We start from the raw sequence: 25,869 nt of genomic DNA, 5'->3' as shown, positions 1-25,869 counted from the left end.
AAAGAACTTATCAAACTCAACACCCAAAGAACAAATAGTCCAATCAAGAAATGGGCAGAGGCCATGAACAGACATTTCTGCAAAGAAGACATCCAGATGGCAAACAGACACATGAAAAAGTGCTCCACATCACTTGGCATCAGGGAAATACAAATCAAAACCACAATGAGATACCACCTCACACCAGTCAGAATGGCTATAATTAACAAGTCAGGAAACGACAGATATTAGCGAGGATGTGGAGAAAGGGGAACCCTCCTACACTGTTGGTGGGAATGCAAGCTGGTGCAGCCACTCTGGAAAACAGCATGGAGGTTCCTCAAAAAGTCAAAAATAAAGCTACCCTATGACCCAGCAATTGCACTGCAAGGTATTTACCATAAAGCTACAAATGTAGTGATCCAAAGGGGCACGTGCACCCGAATGTTTATAGCAGCAATGTCCACAATAGCCAAGCTATGGAAAGAACCTAGATGTCCATCAGCAGATGAACGGATAAAGAAGATGTGGTATATATATACAATGGAATACAATGCAGCCATCAAATGAAATGAAATCTTGACATTTGCAATGACACAGGTGTAACTAGAGGGTATTATGCTGAGTGAAATAAGTCAGTCAGAGAAAGACAATTATCATATGATCCACCTGATATGAGGAATTTGAGAGGCACAGTGGGGGGTTTGAGGGATAGGGAAGGAAAAAATGAAACAAGATGGGATCAGGAGGGAGACAAACTGTAAGAGACTCTTAATCTCACAAAACAAATTGAGGGTTGCCAGGGGGAGGAGGATAAGGAGAGGGTGGTTGGCTTATGGACATTAGGGAGGGTATGTGCTATGGTGAGTGCTGTGAAGTGTGTAAGCCTAATGATTCACAGACCTGTACCCCTGGGGCAAATAATACATTATATGTGAATTTAAAAAAAAAAAACTTGACACCACACACACACACACACACACAGTTAGACACAATCTGAATTAGATCAGGGATTGTCTCAAAGTCAATATCCTAGTTGTGCTGTTACACTATAATTTTATAAAATGTTACCATTGGAGGAACATCTGGGCCGAGTGTATGAAGACTCTATCATCTTTCAGAATTGCATTAAACCTATAATTATTTCAATATAATTCCAATAAAAGCAAAAAATAATAGTACTAAAAAGAGAGAAGAGACCATTGTGAGATGGTCTGCCAAGGATACTGCCAAGGAGAACGAAAATTGGGGGCCACTAAATTAACATGGGGACACAGCAAGTCTGACTATATTTGTGGGAGTTTTCTCAGCTTTAGATGATGGAGCAGATGCTTAAAGTGCATATTTTCTCTAGAGTCAAAACTAGGATCCATAAAATTTTAAGAGTTCATGAGTTTCAAGTCAAGAGATTTAAGGTCAAGAGAAAGAATTCATGAAGGCAAGGAAGTTTGATGCTCTTGGTACCCTTTTGGCAGGGGTCACATCAGAGGGGGCCACTATTCCTATTTCCTTATTGTTGGCCCTGACAGTTCAACTTAATACTCACTTTGAGGTTTATATAATCCAGTTTTAGAAAAGGATGTTTTTCTTTTTAACCTTGCCAGTTTTTTCCTTTTCCTTCTTAAAAGTCTTTGTTAGGGGTGCCTGGGTGGCCCAGTCAGCTGAGTGTCCTACTCTTGGTTTTGGCTCAGGTTATAATTTCAGGGTGGTGAGATCAAACCCTACCTCTTGCTCTGCACTCAGTGGGAAGTTTGCCTCAGATTCTCCCTCTCTCTCTCTCTCTCACTCATAAATCAAATAAATAAATAAATAAGTCTTTATTGAACTGAAATATAGGATTATCCAAAGACGGCAGTCAAGAAGGGTTTATCTATAGTTTATCTGTCATTTTTGGCTAGGTAAACTGAGGTAGATACCTTGAGACCATGCTTCAAATCTTTTGATCAACTCCTGTAATATTATTAGCTTTCTAATTTCATAGCCTCACATACACATAGTTTTGTGTATGATCAGATTCATCCAATTTTAGTGTTGGTTTTAGTCTTAATTTTTTGTTGTAATTAGTGTTAGATATGTCAAGATAGGAAATTCCTTCAATTTGACCCCATAACAAAATCAATGTTTTCATTTGTCCGTTGTCTTTTAAAGTTGTCCATATATGTATTCAATTTTTATATATTTTAGCAATATAACTCCAATTTTAAGTTATTCATTTTTACTTAGCATTATACCACCTGATTCTCCATTTTTGTTCTATGGATTCATTCAATTAACATTTTTAATTATTAATAAGCACCTGACATTGTGGTTAGGGTAAGTTTAAGGGGAACTAATGTCTTTTAATCCAATTTAAAATACTTATTTTGAAAATAGAGGGGGGAAAAATGAAAATAGAGAAAAGCAAATATGTAAAGATTACTTAATAGACAGTGATAATCCCTCTTGACTAGAAATGTAAGTGAAGTATATCCCACGTTCACCCAATTTGCCATCAGTGAGTCATGATGCAATTCATTTAGCCCTTGTGGATTCATGCAGACATGTCTGGTGAAATGATCAAGAGGGATGAATCTTCACTCTTCTTGTTTTCTGTAGATGACATTTTAAAGAACCATTGCCAAACCTGTCATTCAATTTCCCAACAAGTGTTCAGTCAGGTAATGTATGCTGAAAATTGTCAAAGGGATTCCACACATTAAAGGAATCTGTGTGCCCATTAGGGGCAAGGATTGATATATAATTATAGGCCAGGCTGATCCCATCAGGAAACTGGACGAGGATGTGGAGTCCATTCTCGCTATCTGAATAAAATGAATCCTGTTCACCTGGTATTCTATAAGATAACCTTCTAATGACAGTAAAAATCAATCCAGCCAGAGGCTTTTCTTCCACTAGGATTCCTTGGCCTTGAAGCTTGAGAATGCAAGGCAGAAATGAAGATTCACATGAGGAAGGATATTCTGAAACATGGCGCATTCTGTAAACAGGTGACGTTAAAGTCTAAAAGAAACATTATAAAGTCTATTATATGTTTGCTTTTCTATTTTGCCTCATTTAAGAACAAGATGATTCGTCACCTGAAGGCACTTTCTTAGACCCTGTCACTGTCAGGAAAAAAAAAAAAAGAGTATTTCTCTTTGAGGACTTAACCTTAAATGGCTCTCTAGTTGCTGACCTATAGTTGGCTAAGCCTAGCTTCTCAGAGCCAGGCATAGCGGTAAAGGGAAGAACGTGGACCTATCAGTCCATCTGCAGAGGGAAAGTCTTGCAAAGAAATCATACAGATGCAGGGCAAGAGAGTGTTCTGTGACTGCTGAGAAAAAGATTGGCTGAGGGTTTGGGTTAAGCTTCCCAGGGAGAGAGGAACAGAACAATTTGCCTGAGTGTTTGTACTGATGAAAATGTTATCACACAGGATTCTACCTCATGAGGAGAATATTGGTTAAAACCTTGACACTTTTATTCGCTTTGCTTTCAGTGTGATAGCCTCTTGCTCATCCCCAGGAGGGCCTGTAGAAGACCCTGACCTTTCTTACCTGGACTCCTTGACTCAATTTCCTCTCTTGAGAGGTGAGATTAGTGTTATTTGGATGTGCACAGCATCTGAGTCCTTGAAGGGCTGCAGAATTCTGGGCTGGTTCTGGTTGTGAAAGAAAGGAATAGGTCTTTTATAGAGAGGAGTGTCAGGACACCTTGTCTGTTTTATCTTAGAGATACCCCAGGGACTGACTGCATCTTCAGTTCTTTCTTGTTCCTTTTTATGTTGAGAAAAGAGGGTAGAGAAATTGGTATACAGGACTTTTGAAGTCTAGGTTTTGCGAGAAGAGATTCAATTTACCCAGGTTTTTGTTTGAAAGGCTGGAAGTTGTTAAGAGGATTCGAATACCATTATCAACTGTGTTCTTGTCTCTCTGAGGCTGAGGACCATAGATTTGTTTCTAAAATAAAATAAAATATATAGAGAAAATTCTGAGTTTCAGTGTACACCTTCTGGTAAGGTAAAGGCCAATAGTCCTAGGTTATAGACTATTTTTCCAAGAGCTCATCTGAGCGACTGCTGCAGCTGGGCTCTTGTTCTCCTTGTAGAATATTTTGGCCTGTGATTTTTCTCGCCGAGAGCTATGATTTTAGATGTGGAGGTATCAGCCTTCCTCAGGGGACCATCTCTGTGATCCGGGCATCTTTTAGATCTGTTACAGATGACCTGACTCCCTGTAGCCACTACAATAACAAAACAAGCCCTATATTCACTAAAACAGCTAACAGCTCAAAAGAAATGTCCTGTCACTAATTTGAGAAAGTTCTATTTGATTTAAAACCAACCAACCAACCAACCAACGAATCAACCAATCAACCAATCCTTAATACTGTGAAGGACAGGTTGAAACCGTAAATTCAAGTCTTTGGTTGAGATTTCCAATGGAGGTCTCCAAGGGGCCTGGTGATTCAGTTAGCTGATGGGAGCTGATTTAAAGCTACAGTGTAATAAACCTTCAAGGGAAAGGTAATTTACAGCATGGAGTGAGATTTGGGCATGGGCAGATGATTCAGCTAATTTCTCTGTTGGGTCAGCTGCATTGAAAATTTGGACCAAGAAAACATATTTTTTTTCTTCTCACTGAGATCCTCATCCCCCTTTCCCCTCTACTCCGTAGGACCATGAAGTGCTTTGACTTGCTTTATAGACTAAAGGTTATAAAGCAAGGGTTTATTGATCTTACTTCCAACAAAACATCTTTCATTTTCATTAAATAATGAGCCTAAAATCTGGTATGTTACAAGTAATACACTTGTACTTTGCATATTTACAATGTGTTAAACATGCAGTTAAGATGAAGCTAATTTCTCAAAGCTCTATTAGAAACTGCATGAATTATTCGAATCAAACTACAACACAAATTCAGACATCAAAAAAAAAAAATCCTCAGAAAAATACATATCCCGGATTCTCAAATCTTCATGAAGCTGAAACATTTTTCATATTCTTTCTCCTTATAAGAGTATCAGGTTATCAGTAGAAATAATTTTAAGATTTAGGAAAAGATAAAGAGGAAGGTAAAACTCAATTTGAATCCACTTATAATAATAACATAAAAAAAAATACCTAGGAATAAATTCAACAAAAGAAGTATAAGTTTATATACTGAAGACTAAAAGGCATTGTTGAAAGAAATTAAAGGAAATCTAACTAAATGAAAAAAAATCCCATGTTCATGGATCAGAAGACTTAGTATTATTAAGGTGGTACTACTCCCCAAACTGATCTACAAATTCATTGTGACCTGTATTAGAATCCTAGCTGCCTTTTGTTGGGCAGAAAGAAATAAACTGAACCCAGAATTCAGATGGAAATTTAAGAAACCCAAAATAGCCAAAAGAGTCTTGAGAAAGAGAAACAAAGTTTAAAGAATCATACTTCCCAATTTCAAAATTTAATACAAAGCTACAATAATCAAGATGGTGAGGTACTGGTGTGAGTCTAGACATACAGATCAATGGAATAGCATTGAGAGTACAGAATTAAACTCTTATATTTGTGAATTTGTGATCAACTGATTTTTGACAATGGTGCCAAAATCCCCCTTAATAGGGGAAAAACAGTCTTTTCAACAAATGGTGATTGAACAACTGGATATCCATGAAAAAGAAGGAAATCTGACTCTTTCCTCAAACAGTATACAAATATTAACACAAAATGGATTGTAGACCTAAATATAACTGCTAAACTATAAAACTCCTTGAAGAAAACATAGGCATACATTTTGTGACCTTAGATTAGTCAATGAACTCTTAGATACAACATCTAAACCACAAGCAACAAAATAAAATATAATGGAACTTAATCAAAATTTAAAACTTTTGTGCTTCAAAGAACACTATCAAGAAAATGAAATGGGAGAATATATTTGAAAGCATGTATCTGAAAGGGATTTGTATATAGACTATATAAAGAACTTCTATAACTCATTAATAAAAAGACAAATAACCTAATTGAAAAATAGTCAAAAGATCTGAATAGACATTTCTCCTAAAAGGACATATATGCCTTCTTAGGATATATGGTGGGTTCAGTTCTGGACCACTGAAATAAAGCAAGAATTACCAAAATGTGACAGAGAAACATGAAATGAGCAAATGATCCAGGAAAAAAAATGTCACTGACAGGCGTGCTTGCTGCAAGATGGCCACAAACCTTCAACTTGTAAAAAATGTGGTATCTGTAAAGTGCAATAAAGCAAAGCCTGTACAAAGGGCTAGTAAACACATGAAAAGATGCTCAACATCTTTAGTCATCTGGGAAACATATATCAAAACCATAATGCAGTACCATTTCACATCCCCTAGGATGGCTAATATAAAAATGACAGATAAGTAACAGATGTTGGGGAGGTTGTGGAGATATTGGAACCCTCATACACTGCTGGTGGGCTTTTTAAATGATGCAGCCACTTTGGAAAGCAGTTTGGTAGTTCCTTAAACTGTTAAACATAGAGTTATTTCGTAGTTCAGCAATTCTACTCCTGGGTATAGAACCACGAAAATTGAAAATACATGTCCATGTAAACGTGCACCCAAATGTTCACAGAAGAATTATTTTAATAGCCAAAATGTAGAAATAATAAAAAAATGTCTATCAACTAATGAATGGATAAATAACAATGTGAGATATTCAGGCAGTGGAATGCTATTCTACAACAAGAAGAATAGAAGTATTACTACATGGTACAACATAGATGAACTTGAAATGAAAGAAGCTAGTCACAAAAGTCTATACATTGTCTGCTTCTATTTCTATGTTATTTCCAGAAAAGGCAAATCCACAGGACAGAAAGTAGATTAGTGATTGCCAGGGTCTGGGTATAGGGAACAATGGGAGAGTGGCTGTAATGTGTACAGAGTTTCCTTTTGGGATAATGGAATGTCTTAATACTAGGTATTGTTGATAGTATACAACTCTGTGGATATGCAAAAAAAAATCAAATTTTATACCTTAAAAAGATGAACTTTATAGTACGTAAATTATGTCTCAATAAAGTTTAAAAAAATGAGTTAGTCATCACTTTTAAATCAAGGTGGCACTTGTGAGAAAACAAACAACAACAAAAAAATAAGTCAATCTGAGACCAATAGAGCTAACCACTATTAACATGGGGAGGATACATATGTATCTTTGTCATACACACATGCACACACACACGAACACACTCACATTATTTTCACAAACTTTTGATCACACAGTTTGCTTCTTTCAAGTAACAGCATAGACTTTGCTCCAGGAACACCATGTAGTTTTCTAAAGCAGGTTTTTCCCAAAAGGTAGGAAGAATAACACTGGGGTGACTCAGGCTGATTTTAGCTAAGACTCAGTTGAACATTTTTTTATTTTAATACTTCCCTGTTTAGGTTACTGGGTACTGAAAAATATAATCAGCGCATCAAATGCATGTCATAGATACCATCATTTAGGATAAGAATGAGTGGGAATATGTGCTTTAAAACTTGAGTCAATTTAAAGAAATGTATTAAGTATAGAATAGTAGAGCCAAACATTGGGGAAAAGTAGTACTGAAATAGCCAGTTTGAAAAAAACTCTTCCAAAATATTATTTTTCACTGCATCTTAGTATTGTGCTGCATGGATCTAATATCACTCAATCTGTACTGATAGGGCACTGGGTTACTTACAACTAGGAGTTATTATTCTGGTGAGTCTCTCCATGGCCCACTTGGTGCCCTGTTTGCCATGGCTGGCCAGAGGTGGGTCACTGAGGAGGAAGAAGACAATGAAGGAGTTTCTAGTGATTCCCGAAAGCAGACTCCTTTGGTAAAGGTTTAGGTGTAGGTTCAGAATGTAAATTTACCCAATGGATGCACTGAGGATATTTGAAAGCTACATATTCTCATGGTAAGGAAGGAAGGAGAAAAGAGGGATGGCCAACAGTCATCGTGAATTTAACCACTCTCCTTCCCCTTTGTGCCCCTCACCCCACACCCTGTCCTCTCCAGGATTTATAACCGAATGGGTCCTGAACCAGTGATCAGGACAACTTGGGGCTGTTCCCACAAGAGACCCTCTCTTTTCCTCTCATTGCAATCTTTTTCCTTCCACGCCCTCCCCAAGCAAATGGGCTCAGAACGGCAAGCCCATTTTGTAAAACAAGCTCTTAGAAGGACAAAATGCCTGATCTGTGTTTAAAAGGCAACACCATGTATTTAGAAATAACCTGCTTTCAGGAAATTCAGAACAATCTTCTTAAAGTTATGCTGGAGCTAGCCAATTTCTCTTTTAGGGTCACTTGTTTGTATTAATAGAAATCCATCTGCATAAAGTGACAGTCTACGTTCCTGTTCCCCCGCCTGTCACCAGATGGAGACTTGGTCAATGTGGGATGCTGTCTTTCACACAGATGCCAGCATATATAAAAAGACAAGTTATTGGTGGAAATTATAATAGATGGAGATTAGGACCATTCTAAAACAGACTTGGATCCCTGCTTTTGACACAGGAAATGTTGTTTACACCATTTCAGTAGGATTGCCTAAAATATACCAGTTCCACGCTAAAGATAATTGCTTACACTACTTACTAACAGATAATGCATTCTTCTGAGTAAGTTTAAAAAAAAAATTTTAAAAAAAAGAAACTCTTCCAGCTAGCATTTATTTATTTATTTATCTTTTTTTACTCACCTTTCCTTGACGATGGAGTTTTGTTTCTCTTTCTTTCTTTCTTTTTTAATTAGTAAAAATAACAGAAGGAAGCAGGAGATGGCACGCCCTTCTAGGAGGCAGATGACTGGAAAGGGTAATTCTTTCCCTCTTGCTCTCTGTACCCAACCCCAGGCTACTTACTGACTCTGCTAAGTCCAACAGCTACTGACACCCATGGGCAGCTGGATGCAAATGGGGCCCGAAGCTCTGGTAGAGTCCTGGCAGAGGAGCGAAGGAAATGGTGTGCAGATTTCATCACAATGGCCTCACCAAGAATCTGGGAAAATGAATCTAGCCCACATGCTGCAGACCCAGAAAGCAGCTCATCCTGGGAAGAGTGACACCTTCTCCCACCCCATTTTGTACCATGCTAGAAGCCTCCCACCTTTTGTTTCCTGGAGGATCCTGCTCTACAAACAGAATCATGATTCCCAGGTGCAGCCTCCCTGGCTTCTAGAGGTTCTCAGTCCATTTTTCAGACTTCCCTGCTCTGCCCCATCACAGCCCACTTGCCCAGAGCTCTCATGATCCATCCAGAATCTTGACAGCCCTCTGTTTCCTCAACTCCAGAGTTTTTGTTGGAAGATCCAGAATTGGTCAGGGTTACCTTTGACCATAGAAATGATTACAGCAGCTTAGCTCTGTAACTGGAACTCCAGAAGAGGCAGCAGCCTCAGACCTCTGAATCTGCCCTACGTCATCAAGGATGACCTGCTCTACCATCCTCAATGTTTGGTTTTCGTCTTTGTGGTTACGAGATGGCTTTTTTCCATTCGTGGACGTCAAATCTGTTCCCAGGTAGGTTGAGAGATGAAGGGCTAAAGACACAAGTCAGCTGAGTCTGTCCTTTTTATTTTTATCAAGAAAAGAATAATTTCAGCAAGTGTCTCCCAGAAGACTCTTTGCTTTCAACCTACTGTCCAATACTGAGTAACAGTGCCTGCCACCTCTGTATTAAGGGAGTTTGAGGAAATGAATTTTTTTTAAGATTTTATTTATTTACTTGATAGAGAGAGGAAAAAAACCAAGCAGGTGGAGGTGCAGAAGGAGAAGCAGACTCCCTACTGAGCCAGGAGCCGAGAGAAGCAGGCTCTCAGGACTCGATCCCAGGGCCCTGGGTTTATTACCTGAGCCGAAGGCAGATTCTTTTTTTTTTTTTTTAATTTTATTTATTCATTTGACAGACAGAGATCACAAGTAGGCAGAGAAGCAGGCAGAGAGAGAGGGGGAAGCAGGCTCCCTGCTGAGCAGAGAGCCCGATGTGGGGCTCGATCCCAGGACCCTGGGACCACGACCCGAGCCGAAGGCAGAGGCTTTAACCCACTGAGCCACCCAGGCACCCCCCCGAAGGCAGATTCTTAACCAACTGAGCCACCTGGGCATCCTGGAAAGTGAATGTTTTGACCTGAGTACTTTGTAGTCCCTGACAACAATTGGCCTCTATTATGAGGAAGACAAACAGAATAGATATTGGGCTACACTGCAACCAGCCAGCCACATCCACCACAAACCAAGTCCAAGGGAAACACTGGACAACTTGAATAACGATGCTTCCATGTGCTTGAATTCCTGTGTTACTTCTACCTGGCAGTTCCTATAACCACCTCTGATCAGAACTTTCTTGACATTGCTGGTGACTGGAATCCTTAATCCCTCTAGACACAACGTTGGCCTGTTGGCCGAAGCCCTCAGCAGTCAACCCCATTGCTAGTTCCTGTTAAGTTCCCCCATTAAGTTTAATCCCTTTAAGTTCTGTGACATTTGCTTCCTGTTCTTTTCCAACCATTTCACATCGGTCTCATGCAAGCTCCCATTTTGTGGCCAGGACCGCAGGAGTTCATGACAACACAGAGTCTCACACATGGTGGGAAGCCATGAGGACTGGAGGAATCCCGGAGTGTTTAATTTGTAGAAGGAGGCATAGAAATACTGGGAGCTAAGATATTGGAATGATAAGAGTTTTCCATTTTTCCTGAACCTTCCATCCCAACTCCAGAGGCAATCTTTTGGTTTGTTTCTGGAATGTCCTGCAGAAAATTTCTGTTTACAAACATATATGGTAGAATTGTCCTAAATGTGATGTGGTTGGGTGTATACTAAACACCTGTTCTGTGACCTGCTATTTTTCAATGAACGGTATATCTTGGATATTTTTCCATGCCAGTTCGTAAAGCTCTGCCTAAATTTACTTGGCATTAGATGAAGTACCAAAATTTCTTAAACTATTCTCATACTGAAGGGCATTTACTTGCTTCCAGTTGTTACCCATAATGCTGCAGTGAACAGTTTTCCACAATGGACTTTAATCACCTCTGTGAGTATGTGTGTTGGACAATTTCCTACAAGCTTAACAGAAATTCACATTTATTGAAAAGAATGAAATTGGGATTGTCCCAGAAAATCTTGGTTGCATAGGCACAATAATTAAAACTATTTTCTGCTCACAAACAGCTCTGTAGATCTAAGTGAGAACTGATTTTCCCATTCACTACAAGCTACAATCGAAAGCCCAGGAAAATTCCTCTCTCTTTTGGTTTCTCCTTAGGGAACATTTCAATGATATTCCTGCCCCAGAAAAATCCGCAAGTTAATAAAAAAATATAAGATTTCTTAGTATTATATTTTGCAAAGTGCAGAGCATTAGTGGGTATGGAGATTTTAATAATACAAAAGGGAAAACAAAACAAAACACTTAGCCTGAAAATAGTTAGAAGACAACCAAAAGTGGTATGGGCTTTCTTTCTCTGCTTACTATACTGAAGGATGCCATTTTACTAGAAAATTTGGGTAGGGGTGGGGGGTATCATTTTAATAGTAAAAGAGAACTGCACATATCATGCATATAGTTTCAAATTTGTATAACTTTTTAAATTAACAGGAGAGTTTGAAGATATTTTATTCTTGCTCTAGGTCAGTCTGTGACTCTGGTCTCCTATGCATTGACCCCTGAATTAGGGATAACTCTGTGTCAAGATTTCACTGGACTAATACATTGACTTTTCTTTCCATTCCTCATTTTGTAAAAATGGGTTCTTGTGTGTGTGCATAAGCAGATTTAAGAGAACACTACAAGGGTAGTAGTAATGGAATCGGCCATGTTAACTACCATGAGAGTAACACCTTACTCCACGTTTAAGTCCAGAAATATTAAGGTCTAAGGTAGTAAAATGAGATGTAAGCCTCTAAAGTTGCAGATTGATTGACTGACTGACTGATTTTAGGTCAAGACAGGGAGAGGACAGGCAGATTTTGAAAATGTATATATATTTTTACTTATTTGAAAGAAGCAGTGAACAAAATTTTCTGTCCATCTCAAAAGGACTTTCAAGATGTCTCCAAGCATTTGTCAAAACCAGAAGTGCAGCATTTCATAGAATCTTTCTTAAAGCTTTAAATTTCTCTGTCATGCTCGGAGGCCTGCAGAATGATCGCTGTTTCTTTCACCTATCCTGATGTTATGTAAAAGTAAATCCTTTACCTTGTTTGTCTTTGTTCACAGTCCCTTTTTATAAAGATGAATGATGACCTTGTGACTTCTGAACACCAGTGATAGGTTATTTCAGGACTTTTTTTCCTCAATAGAGCAGACTCTTTTTTTTTTTTAACCTTTTATCTATTTTGGAGTTAAACATTGGCAGTATTACCTTGGCCCTCTTACTTTGGGAATCACACACACACACACACTCTCAGCGTCTTAAAGGGATTATCTCTTTAGTTCTTTTTTTTTCTTTTACACCTAAAATTCTTTCTACTTCTCCAGCTTTTTGTTTCTATTTGCCTCCGAAATCTGTTTAATTTGGTGGTGAGCTGATACGCATTCCATTTCCGGGTCTGAGATTACTGGTATTTTCAATGACCCTTCACAAGTAGGGACACTGAGGTACCAAAGGCGGTAAGGGGTTCTGCAGTGTCCTCTACTGACCACCCTCCCACTTTAAGTGAAGGGGTTATAAATGGTAACTAGAGTAACTGGCTAGAGAGACAGGAGTAGTGGCTGAATTCAGTCTTAGTCACTTGGGAAGGACTAGGCAAACATTGGGTTAACGTTCACAATAGATCCTCAATCTGGTGGGAGGGGGCAGGAGACGACCAGCCCCTCCAATGATGTCATCAACCATCTGGCTCAAGCAACCAGTCTCTGGTCTTCTATTATCTCAGTAAATCTGTATCTCCCAGCCCTGAATTAGAGGAAGCATGAATTCAGAGAGAACACTGGAAAGATCTAGATCCTAGTCTGGTTCAATGATTGTGAGTGTTGAAGCAGACGCTTCACCTTTTAGTTTTCTACTTTGTAAAATAAAGATTTGGTCTTTCACACTTAAGTTCTTTTCCAGCCCTGCGTACATTCTGTGAGTCTTACGAAAGTGGGTAAATGCCAAAGAATTATGAGAGATAATTCTAAGAAATAGCAGTGTTCTTTTGGTCTTCCACCTTTTTAAAAAATCATTTGCTAATTAGAGTAAATAATTATTTTATCAAGTGATTTTTTAAAAATAGAAATGATTCATGCTACTCTTAATGACTGGTAGTTTTTTAATTAGCTTAGGGAGAAAAAAGGTATCCACTCACTTCATTCATGTAAAGTACTGAACAATGAGTACCTTTCAGTTACCACGATAAACCGTGCTGGTAACACAAAGCTGAGTGACTCCCAGCCTCTAGGCTCAGGTAATACACAGTTTACATGCTAGCTCTAATATAGCTAGCTCAAACACAAAGTATAAAATGAGTATGATGAATCAGAACACAAATTCGGGAGAGGGGGATATTGCTCTCAGTAGGAAGATCTGGAAAGACTTAATGGAGAGGTTCAGGTCCTAGTACAAAGGAAGTATTCAGGAATTTTTGTTATAGAATGAATGAGGCTACATGTGAATAGGCCGTTGAGAATGAGTAGATATTAGTCACATTGAGATAAGCAAGTAGGGGACTGAGGCAGAGGGAATCATGTAGATAAGGGTGAGGCATTTTGGACACATATAGAAGACAGCTAATGTCTAGACAGATCTGACATCCCTGTGAGCCCTTTCTTGTAGCTCCTGCTCCTAGGCTGTTGATGAGTTCTTGGACTCTGTGTACACACGCATGCATGTGTGAGTGTGTGTGTGAGATCTGACGTTCAGGTTGCCAGGGCAAATGATGATTGTCAAGCAGGGATTTTCTTGTTTGACTCCCACCACCACACGAATCTCTAGATTTCTGTCCCAATTTCCTGGACCTGAACCCACAGTTAGTAATCAGCCTGCATTACAGCCTCTCTTAGATATAGCCTTGTCTCATTCTTGGTGTTTCAGCACTTTGAAGACATTGATCCACTATCTTCTGGCCTCTCTGGATTCTGAGATGTTCACAGTCCTTTGAATCATTGTTCTCCCACATGTCATGTGTCATTTTTCCCTAGCAGCTTTCAAGATTTTCTTTTTCATCTTTGTCTTTCAGTAGTTTGATAGTGATTTGTCAGGTGTGGTTTACTTTGAGATAATCATGTTTGGGGTATACTGAGCTGCTCTAATCTATAACTTTACATCTTTCTCCAATTTGGGAAGTTTTCAGCTCGAGTTTCTTTTTCATCTCTTTCTGGAATTCCCATGACATATATATTCCCATGACCTTTTGATATGGTTCTACAGGTCTATTTTCATTTTATTTTTTCCCTCCCTGTTCTTTAGATTGGATCATTCTTATTGCTTTATCTTTCAGCTCACAGACTCTTTCTTTTTGAGATGATAATCTCCATTCTGCTGTTGAATTTACCCGATGAATCTTTCAATTTTGAGATCTTTTATTTTTCAGTTGTGGTTTCTGATTAATTCCTTTTTATAGTTTCCATTTTTCTGTTGAGGACTCGTTTCTTTCTGTTCACTGTAAGTATTTTTACCTTTATTTTGTGGATCATAGTTATAATAGCTGCTTTGAAAGTCTCTACTTGAGAATGTTAACATCTGGGTCATCTCAGTGTTGACATATATTGCCTGTCTTTTCCCTTGAGAACTGGTTGCATTTTCTTAGCTTAATGTATTTTTAAGCAATTTTGGATTTTATCCTGGCCCTCATGAATATTCTTATGTAGATCCTTATTATAATTCTCTGGAAAGTGTTACCTTTTTTTTTTTTATTTGTTTGTTTGATTCATCAGACAATCAACTTAGTTAAGTTCCGGCTGAAAGTTCTGTTTTGCCTTCTGTGGGTGGTGCTTCTAATCTCAGTTCATCTTTTAAAGCTCTTGTTATGCTACTTTGAGTGTGTTCTGTGTGTGCACTACTCAGAGCTTCATGAGATCTGGGCTTCACGTTGGGTGTATTCAGCTCTCAAAGCCTTGCATGTTATTTTGGGTCTGACCGAGCACACCCTTGTGTGGGGTCATCAATAGAATGGTGGGACCCTTTTGGTAACTCTCCCCTCTCTATACTCTGGTCCACAAGGCCCCCTTCTTTCAGCTCTCAGTCCAGAAAATTGGAAATACTATCTCAGTTTTAGCAGGCTTCAGTGCTGACCCCTTCCCCAGCTCTGTGCTTGGGGCTGCCCTCAGGGCAAAGCTATGAGAAAAGAGAAAAAGAGAGAGAGAGATCGATCTGATAAATTCATTCCTTTGCAGGTCACTTCTCCAAGCTTCAGTTTCCATCTCCAATCTGCCTGCTTTGGCTTAATTTTTCTCTTCAGGTAATGGCTTCTTTATATTTTGTCCGGAGTTTTTAGAAGCATCTGTAGGAGAGGTAAACCGCGGTGCTCTGCTATGCCAGAGATGGAACCTATTCATGTGGAAAAGTACATCTTCAAGGAGCTTGGAGAGAACAAAGATGAGAGCAGGATGGGACAGGGTAGGCGGCAGGGTGGAGAGAAGGATGTTTTAGAAAGACAGGGCTTGCTTGAAGGCCACGAGCAGAGACCCAGAGGAGAGGTAAAATTATTGGGATGACCTGACTCTGTCTAAGATGAAACGATGCTAAAAGGACTCTGAAAGTTGGGGACGTGCAGGCAGATGAGGGGGGGAGGGGTTAGAACTCAGAGACGTGGCCTGTAAGGAAATGGATTTCCCAGGTATCTTTTTGTTTTCGTTTTCCTTATCCACGGCTGTGACCTCCAGACTCAAGCACAGAGCTGGGAGGGAGGTTTGGATGTGGGCAGTTACAACTGAGACAATATTCCCATCTTTCTGAACCAAAGAGCTAGGGGGTCCCAGGTCAAGGGGGCCAGGGTGCACAAAGGAGTGAGCTGAGGAAAGGGATTCCATAGTTGTGTTGATGAGCCCACACCAGTGCCTGCCTGGGTCAGACCGCAGAGTCCAGAGAGAGGAGATGGGTTCAGGACATACAAGGTGAGGGTGGCTTGGCAGGGAGGAAGGATCCTTCCTTCTCTGAGATGGAGGAAGAAAGGCAAGGATGGGAGATGATCCCCAGAACTTTGGGGGTGAATAAAAAGGAATGAGTTGAGATGAGTTGGCTGACATCTTACATTCTAAAGAGATCACCTGCCAGGAGCAAGGGGTCTGGGTGAATTCAAACCCCATGATGTCTCCAGGAGTTTGAATCCGGTTGCTGGTGCTAGTATTGTTTCATGTCTGACTGAGGTGGATCGTCTTTCTCACGCCCTCTAAATCACCACTGTTCCCATGGGAGCTAAACGTTGGGGCAGAATTCGTGGGGAGGGAATGGATCTAAACTTAGGTAACATGTGCATCGCATACTCTCTCCATTTCTAGAGTTGAAAATGGCCCTGGAAAAAAGAAATCATACAATTATAATATGTGGACCGCAGAAGAGAGAAGAAAAGTTAGCAATGTTCTGGGAATCATGCCCAGCTCTTTTATGATTCTGAGTAGTAAAGTTACAGCATGCCACATGTGAGCTTGGCAGCGCATTCCCTGAAGCAACACTCCATGAAGACCTCTCGCTCATCTATTTCATTTTCCACCATTATTAAGGAAGAGTGACAGAGCCGCATGGTGGGTTGGAGTGAGTTCTGCTGTAATTGTCCGTTATCTCCCTTGTCATAGTTTTTGATTCCTCCCTTCCGTAGGCTGAACTCTGACTCCCAGCACCTCGTTCTTCGTGAACCAAAATGCCAAGTCACTTCAGATCAAGTTTCCTCTGCCTTTCTCTCTGGGATACTAAACTCTGCCTCTCCCATTTGCAGTGGAGGGAAAGTCATTTAGAGATTTGACATTGATTCAATTTCTATTAACCATGGTACAATATCAACATTTTCCTTCAGCCAAAGGTACAAATGACACACTTTTTCCATGTGTGGTTTGTGCATGGGTATGTGCCCTAAGACTGTTTTTATTAAAACAAAGCAAGACCTGCTTCCTGTGAGAATCAGTGTTTTATTGTTAAATGATGGGGTTTTGTGTTTCTATGTCAGAAACCTTCCCTACCCCTGGCTGGGGTAGGATACTGACAGAGGAGTCACCGGAGTGTGTCAAGGTTCAGTTTCCATCATTTAACAGTTAAACTAGCCTTAGATGAAGTTGAGGACAGACGAGGGAAAAGAACACTTCAAAGGATTAAAAAAAAAGAAAAAGAAAAGGAAAGGAAAAGAAAGAAAACCAACAACATGAAGTAGACCATCAACCACAAACCACCATGTTGATTAGTTTAAAATTAATAATGTGCTATGCAATGGTCTCCCCCTGACTTTGGTGGGGATTTAATATATGTTTCAATCACCCAGGTAATCTTGACTTCTTTAAAGTGAATTCCAATGTCAAACTAAATAGGACACTGTTCTCATTAATGAGCTTTTGTCTCATAAGTCAGAACCCCACGGATGGGCTTATGAGCTCTAGAAAGAAACTAAGCTGTAGGCACCTAGATATTTCAGGCTAAAAAAAATATATATTTTTAAACCCTCTAGTCCAATTTCTTTACTTTATTACCAGTAATTGAAACAGGAGAGAAGTTAAGCAACTTAAAGGTCACAGAGCTGGTTACAGACACAGCCCACACTCAGACATGTGTGTCCACTCCCTATGGCTTTCCATTGTACCGAGAAGATTTTGCGCCTCTTGCTGACTTGCTTTGTCTCTTTCAACTCAACACTTGAAGGTGGTGGAGTGGGGGGCAGAAAGGAAGAGTTTCCAGAGAGAAAGTCCCTGAAAAGGACTCAGTTTCTCAGAAGGGGATGCTTAAATAGGTTCATACTCATTTATTCCAAGATTTTCCTTCACTCAGGGGTAAGCTAGTGACTGTCACTGCTACAAGGATTCCAGGGATTCAGAAAGTTCTAAACCTTCCAGCGTTGAACAGTGACGCCTGACCAGTACCTTCCTTGGGCTCAAAAGCCCAAATTGTTACTGGTGTTTCCTGCCTGTGCATCCCCTCCCCCAATGAGCCGAAACGTAACCCATCGGATGACGACGCACACGTCACAAACAGAATTAAGATTTTGTAGGTGTCCTGAGATTTGGTTAGCATGAAAATTTCCCCTTGAAAACAATCTCCCATAGAATGCTTTATGAAGAATGCTGGTTATCTCCCGGCAACATGGAAAATGTGGGTTTTATTTACGTTTTCAATGGGCAGCCTCTGCAGTCCGATGAAGACAAAACCAGGTTAAAATAGTGCTTCAGGTTTATTTAGGAGTAACATTCCCCAGTGTTGTAAAATCCGAATGGGCAGTCAGACATTTTCCAAGGTGGGGCTAGAGAACCACACTGTTGAGATGACCCTAGAAATTCAGTCTGGGGGCTAAGCAGCAGGGACTTGAACTAGCCTGCCCCGAAACAGAACTACCAGCCAGGCTGCAGAAAATATTTTCTGGTGTGCTCTGAGCATGGGGCCTCATCTCAACCAGACACAGGCCACCAGGCCAGTGATCTGGGGAAAGAAGTCACCTGGGTTATGCTAAACAAGGCTTGGCTTCAAGCCTAGAACACAACTTTTATCTCCACTGAGATGCCCTTCCTCCATCCAGGAGACCATGGTGGCTGATTTTAAACTTCTTTTTTAACCAGTGACACACAGCAGCTTGTGGAAAGAACAGGATTAAAATCTGGAGTCCCAAAGCCCAGTCTCAGTGGGAACAAAACCGCAGCAGCCTGTAGGACATTAGGAAGACCACTTTTAACCTCCTTATGCCTAAGGGTTTGTGCTTCCAAAATAAGCTGTATGGTCATTTTCCAGTTTAAAATTCTGTGTTCATTACTCCATCCAGGCTGCACATGGTAACCATGATAACTTCCTCCACGTGGACCCGAACACCATTTCTATTTGGCAATGCCGACATTTTCTTGTTACCAAAGGTGTCGTCCACAGACCATAGCCAACGGAAGTTTGCAAGAAATGCAGATCTCAGATCCTGTCCCAGATCCACCAAATCAGAATCTGCATTTTAACAAGATCCCCAGGTGACTGGTTTTAGAAGCTCTTGGACAGTCAGAAAACCAGTAGGGAAACTGAAAATTTTCATCAGTCTTGTTACTTTCAGGAGTCGGGGTCAGGAGGTCTCTAGAGGTAAAAACAAATACCAAAATCTGTTTATCATGTGTTACCTATGTACATACAACAAATCGGCCATGGTATGTGAGTATTTTATGCCTAAAGGCATATACATATAATCCACTTCTGCATGAAGAGGCATCCTTCTGGTAAGGAGCTAGCTGAGGTTAACTCTGTGGTCAGTTTCCTCTACTATCGTCTAACTAGTACTAAGAACATCCTCTCTGCCACACTGTCCCAGGAACTGGCTACACGGTGATATGCAAAACAACCACACTCTCTGCCCTCCTGAAATTTAAGAGCCCAGTGAGGAGTCCTCACAATAACTAGAAAATCATAGAGACCGTATCTTCTACATGCCTATGTCTTCTAAAGGCTCTAAAACTAGAGCAATACTATAAATATTCAATAAACTTCGTTCATATACCCATGGTCATAGCAGAATGCCTGGGAATCACCTGAACAATATTTTGCAATTGTTCAAGCTGTTTGGACAAAACCCATCAGGAAGCTGAGAAGAATGTGGTTTACCTTTTAATTTATTCTGTTTCTTCTCATATTATCAAACTTGGAACAGTTGTCAGGTTTTGTTTGTAACTTATAACTTTCCAAGTGCCGTATAACCATGTTTCTCATTACGCGTAAGTAATATTTGGTTAAATATTGCCTAAGCTGTGTCTCCATGACAGGGGAAAAAGAGATTTCAGCAGAAAATAAAGCAATATGTTTGGCTGGAACTTGTTCTACTTTTGTGTTTTTTTGTTTTTTTTTTTTTCCATGTTGGTTTCTACCTTTGTTTTGAAATCTTATTGTCTGAGGGGAGATTTCCAGACCACAGCCTTTTGGTTGAATGACAGTGACTCAGGTCCCCACCCTGTCTTATCTTTAATACTTTCTTTGCAAATTAAACAATAGGAAGATGAAAAGATATTTTGGCTCCATGAGTACTGAATGATTTGAAAACACCAGCCTAGGGAAAAATTCGCCGGAAAATAAAAGCAGAGGAAAAATCACAGAGCTAGAAGGGACCTTGGATAAAATCTAGTCATGTGGGAGGGAGGGTGGGGTGAGTGGGGGCAACCCCCACCCCCTCATTTTGCCCATGAGGAAAAAGAAGTTGAGAAGTAAGAAATGACTTGCCTCAGGTCAATCATATTTTAGGGAAACAAACTGAAATGCTTAGAGGGATGCCTCTGGTTTGTAGAAAATGTTCTCTGGTGAAAGTACTATATGGATTTTCATTCTTATAACTGAGGTATATAAAGCAAACTGTGAGGTAGGTGATATTTGCCTGCAATATTTCAAACATCTTTCTTCCTCTATCGCTCATTTTAATGTTACTCTGTTGCCTTTTCTCCAACTTCCTGATTTTTTCTGTTTTGCCTATATATTCTGTCAATGACTGATAGAGACATTGAAGTCTCCAACTATGACTATGGGTGGGTCTGTTTCTCCTTTCAATTCTTCCAGTGTTTGCTTTATGTATTTTGAAAGTTGTTGTAAGGGGCATACAAATTTAGGACTATTACATCTTCTTGGTGAATTGATCATTTTATCACTGTGTAATGTCCCTTTTTATCCCTAGCAATTTTCCTTTTTATGAAGTCTACTTTGCCTGACAATTAATATAGCTACTGAGACTTCTTCTGATTCGGGCGTGTGTGACTTATCTTTCCTCATCCTTTTACATTTAACCTATCTTTATCATTATATTCAAAGTGCGTTTCTTGTAGACGGCATATACATGGGCAATATATAATTGGTGTGCTCAGACTATTTACATTTAAGGCAACTATCACTGTGTTTGGACTTAGGTCTACAATTTACTCTTTGTTTTGTTTTATATCTTTGTTTTTATTCCCCATCCCTGTCTTCTTTGGGGTTATTTGATTTTTTAAAATTTTTTTAATTTTTATTATTATTATTTTTTTAGTATTCTCTTTTAATTTTTCTGTTGTGTATTTAGCTATAATTCTTTGAATAGTTTTGTTTTTTTGGGCTTTTTAAAAATAGTTTCTCTAGAGATTACAGTAACTGTACTTAACTTTTTTTTTCTTTTTTTTTTTTTAGATTTTATTTATTTATTTGACAGAGATCACAAGCAGGCAGAGAGGCAGGCAGAGAGAGAGAGAGAGGGAAGCAGGCTCCCTGCTGACAGAGAGCCCGATGCGGGGCTCGATCCCAGGACCCTGAGATCATGACCTGAGCCGAAGGCAGCGGCTTAACCCACTGAGCCACCCAGGCGCCCTGTACTTAACTTTTTACAGTCTGCTTAGGGTCAGTATTTTAGCACTTCAAGTGGAATGGAGAAAACTTACCACTATATAGATTATTTTGCCTTCTTCCATTAATGTTTTAGGCATCTTATGTATTACATCTATATATTTCTAAAACCCAACCAGGCATTGTTATAATTTTTTCAACTTACAGGTTTTAAAGAACTAAAGAGTAGTCTACTATATTTACCTACACATATAACATTTTTTTGTGGCTTTTCCTTTATTCTTGACATTACAAATTTCCATCTGATATCATTTCCCTTCTGTCTGAACTTCCTTTTAGAAAGTGTTTGTGTTTTGATTTTGGTAGGTCTGTTGCTTAAGAATTCTTAGGTTTTCTTCTTCTGAGAATATCTTTAATTTCTCTTCATTGTTTAAAATTATTTTTGCTGAATACAGAATTCTGGATTCATAGTCCTTTCTAAAGCCCTTCTGCTTTCATGATTTGTTATGAAAGATTTGTAGTTATTGAAACACTGTTTCTTATAAGAAATGTGTCATTTTTGCTTTGACTGCTTTAATACTTTTTCTTTGTCTTGAGTTTTTAGCAGTTTGATTATAATGTGTCTTGGCATGGATTTCTCTGCAGGGTTCCCTCCTCCCTCTCCCCCCATTTGGAGTCACCTGAGCTTCTCGAATCTGTAGGGTTATGTCTTTCACAAAATTCAGATTTTTAGCAATTTTCTTTTCAAGTAATTCTTTTTTGCACTTCATTTTCTCCTCTCCATCTAGGCCTCCAATAACATGAATATTAGATATTTTGATATTGTCACGTAGGTCCATAAGGCTCTGTTTATGTTTTTTTTCAGTGTTTTGTTCACTCAGTTGTTGAGATTTGATCATTTGTATTGATAGATCTTCAATTTGCTGACTCTTTGTCTTTTCCATTCTGCTCTTGACCTCATCTACTGAGTTTTAATTTTGGTTATTCTACTTTTTAGGTCTAAATTTTTTATTTAGTTGTTCTTCATAGCTTTCATTTCTTCTCTTAAAAAAGATTTTATTTATTTGAGAGTCAGAGCATGAATAGGGGGTGGGGTAGAGAGAGAGGGAGAAGCAGATTACCTGCTGAGCAGAGAGCCCAACTTGGGGCTCAGTCCCAGGGTCCTAAGATCATGACCTGAGCTGAAGGTAGACACTTAGCCATCTGAGCCACCCAGGCACCTGGTAGCTTCCATTACTTTGATAAGAAATCTACATTCCATCTTTCCAGTCAATCCAAGAGGATTTACTCTTCTTGGAGCATATGTGTAATAGCTGCTTTAAAGTCTTTGTCAAAAAACTCCAATATTTCTATCACCTCAGTGTTGACATTTGTTGATTGCCTTTTCCCATCCAAGTTGAAATTTAACTGGTTCTTCTTTGGGTTTTACGCTGAGTGATTTGGAGTCTTATCCTGGGTATTTTAAGTTATTTTATGAGACCCTGGGTCTTATTTAACTCTATGGAGACTTTTGAAGTATTCGTTTTATCAGCCAAACAACCTAGTTGGATTCAGGTCACAAGTTCCAAACAGCCTCCTATAGTTTTGCTGTCTGTCCCATTTCCAAAGTCTTGCATTACTCTTTGGCTCAGTCCTACATTTGCACCATCCAGTGGTCATTCTGGGACCTGAGCAGTAATTTATCCCACAGTTCAGCTCTCAAAGCCTATGAGATGCTGGTTAGCATCAAATCTATATTTGTATAGTTCATGGGACCAGAAGTGCATAAACACTTTCATATGGTCTTTCTCAAACTTCTCATTCTCTGCCATCTCCATGATGCATTCCAGTTCTTTGAGGCTCCCCTCTTTGGTCTTCTGGCAGAAAACTGGGGGCTTTATTTGTCCACTCTGGCAAGTACTTTCTACAATGTGTCTGTTTCTAGGGCCAACAAGTGGGTAGACATACAAGAAAAATAAGTAGCAGAGTTCCCCTTGCCCTCCTGAGACCAGAGTTGCTCCCAACTGAGAGGATGGGCCCCTCCTTCAGAGTTTTAAATATCTATTGGCCACTAATACCAGGGTGGAGTGGGGGGGGGGAGGACAAGAACATAGAAATAAAGGAAAAAATGATAAAATCATGGATTTCCCCCACTCTCCTTGTATATTGGGATATGTTTTCTTCTCCTGAGGATCTTTCTATCTGTGCCAACGGTCACTTCTGAGTTTTAGGATGGCTTGAGCCCAAATTCCCATCACCATAGAAAAAAAGTAAAATCATTAATAAATGGGACTGAGAATTTTGGTGTTCTTCTCCAATCTACCTGCTTTTTTTTACTTACTACTTTTTACTTTTCAGAGCCTTCAAATAGTTGCTCCATGCAATCTGTTCAAGTTTTGTAACTGCATTCGGCGAGAGAAATGGGGTGGTATGTGCTTCTGTCTTACTGAGAATCAGAACTCCAGAAGCTTTAAAAATAAAAAAGAAAACTGACACCTAAGTCTCCATCCCAAGATTCTGATTCGATTTTTATGTAATGGGGTTATGAGCAAAAGTTTTATTATTTTTTAAGATAGCCCTTGTGATTTGAATATACTCCAAAGTTGAGAACCTCTGTCATAAACAAAGATACCTAAGGGCAAATTTTATTTTCAAATTCACAGCAGTGTTTTATTACTATCTGTGCCAGACACTGTCCTGGAAATTTTAAGGGTTATTTAACTTTATAGAATATGGTTAAGCGTTCATACTGAACTGTACCTTGTCTTGAATTCCTACTAGGACACTCACTGGTTGTATGATCGTCTTCAATTTGCTTAACCCCTAAGCCTCAGTTTTGCATCTGGGAAATGGGAACAATAATGAAAACTGCATTAAAAGGTTACTGGAAGGATTAAATGAAATAAGCAATATAAAGTCCCAGCATATGCCTGGAATATAGCAAATATTCAATAAACATTAGCTATTAGTACCACTCACATTTTACAGGTGACAGATTTGAAACTCAGTGACTTTCCTAAAGTTTATTTCTAGTGCTTTTAGAGTTAAATCAACCAGACCCCGAAACATGTGACAGGGCCCTCTGTGGCGATTGAAAAGGTTCAGATACAGTTTTGCCTTTTTGAAGAAGAAGTTTGTCCAATTCATCTAAAACATTCATGGGCATTCAGGAGGTCACTTGATGGAATGAGCACTAGGTGTCTTATGCGACTGATGAATCACTAAATTCTACCCCTGGAACTAACAATATGTTATAATGTAATAATAACACAATAGTATGTTATTTTTAAGATTTTATCTACTTATTTGACAGAGATCACAAGTAGGCAGAGAGGCAGGCGGAGAGAGAGGAAGAAGCAGGCTCCCTGCCAAGCAGAGAGCCCGATGCAGGGCTCCATCCCAGGACCACCAGGATCATGTCCTGAGCTGAAGGCAGAGGCTTTAAACCACTGAGCCACCCAGGCTCCCCTAACATAATAATATGTTACCCAAATTGCATTTAAAGAATAAGTTTTATAAATAAATAAGTAAATAAATAAATTAAATTAAAAAATTAAATGCTATGGGTGACACTTAAGGAGGATGTAGCTTCTTCTTCTAGGAAGTCCAAGTTATGATAGCATGTAGGCAGCGTCATGAATGGAAAGCATTTTTTTTCCCTAGAAACTTTCAGTGACGATATTTTCCACATTTGCAAATGCTTAAGATTTTACACGGTGATAGAGGACAAGGAAGTCCCAGACCTGTAATTTCTCCTTCTGCCACTCTGAGCCCAGGAAATAATAATTTTTACTTTTGTAATCTCTTGGATGGGATGCATATGGATTTAGGATTGTGTTCCGAAGCATCAAGTAAATGATTGCTGGATGTATAATTCATGTATGTGTGTATAGAATATGGTATGATATAGTATTTGCAATTAATGTAGAGCTTTTTATTATCTAGTGAACTTTAAATTAACAAGGAATGTCTCCCAGGTTTTCGAATTAAAGGCTTCAAGTGGTATTTTAATGTATTTGTTTCTCAAAATACAAGTTTCATTTTTATTTTTCTTTCTATTTCCTCCTTTCCTATAACTCTTAAAACAGAAAAAAAAATATGTTTTGTGTTTGTTTGTTTGTTTTTTCCTAGGCAGAAGAGATCCTGGTACTCTCCTAGGAGAAGTTCTATCATGCTAATATGATTCCCTTTTTGAGAATCAAGAGTGGAGACTCGCTCTTAACATTTTAGCTGCCAATTTATTAATAGGAATAGCTCTTTGGAGATCTTTATTCCATCATGTAACATTACCCACAACATCTAGAATAAATTTAATGTACCTTTTAAAACCACACTGCTGAAATATTCACAAGCTGTAAATGTTTTCTTGGTCTGCATGTGTAGGTGGAGGGAGCTAGAGTGGTGACGATCAAGGGAGAGGGCCAAGGAAGAGCTGCTAAGTGTATAGGGGAAATGAGTCTGTTGATTCTCTGATGGTAAAGGTCAATATTCTCCCAAACCCGAATTTGACGTTCAGAACAAATCTAACTTCTGTCACATCT

At 39.2% G+C, this 25,869-nt stretch overlaps 1 long non-coding RNA gene across 2 annotated transcripts in view; it reads right to left on the bottom strand.

Moving 5' to 3' along the window:
- The window catches only part of LOC125103204 (uncharacterized), a 37,146-nt gene extending 15,782 nt beyond the window's left edge, over positions 1–21,364 (bottom strand). For both annotated transcript variants that reach the window (XR_007128314.1, XR_007128315.1), the window contains exons 1-2: positions 21,329–21,364; positions 8,832–8,908 (exon numbers count right to left, since the gene is read on the bottom strand). This is a non-coding gene — a long non-coding RNA (uncharacterized LOC125103204). The remainder of the gene's footprint in view (positions 1–8,831; positions 8,909–21,328) is intronic.
- Between the last annotated feature and the right edge of the window lie 4,505 nt (positions 21,365–25,869).

The sequence above is a fragment of the Lutra lutra genome, chromosome 6 (genome assembly GCF_902655055.1).
Source record: "Lutra lutra chromosome 6, mLutLut1.2, whole genome shotgun sequence".
In the NCBI taxonomy this organism is placed as follows: Eukaryota; Metazoa; Chordata; class Mammalia; order Carnivora; family Mustelidae; genus Lutra; species Lutra lutra.
This window is presented reverse-complemented; position numbering and strand designations above follow the sequence as displayed.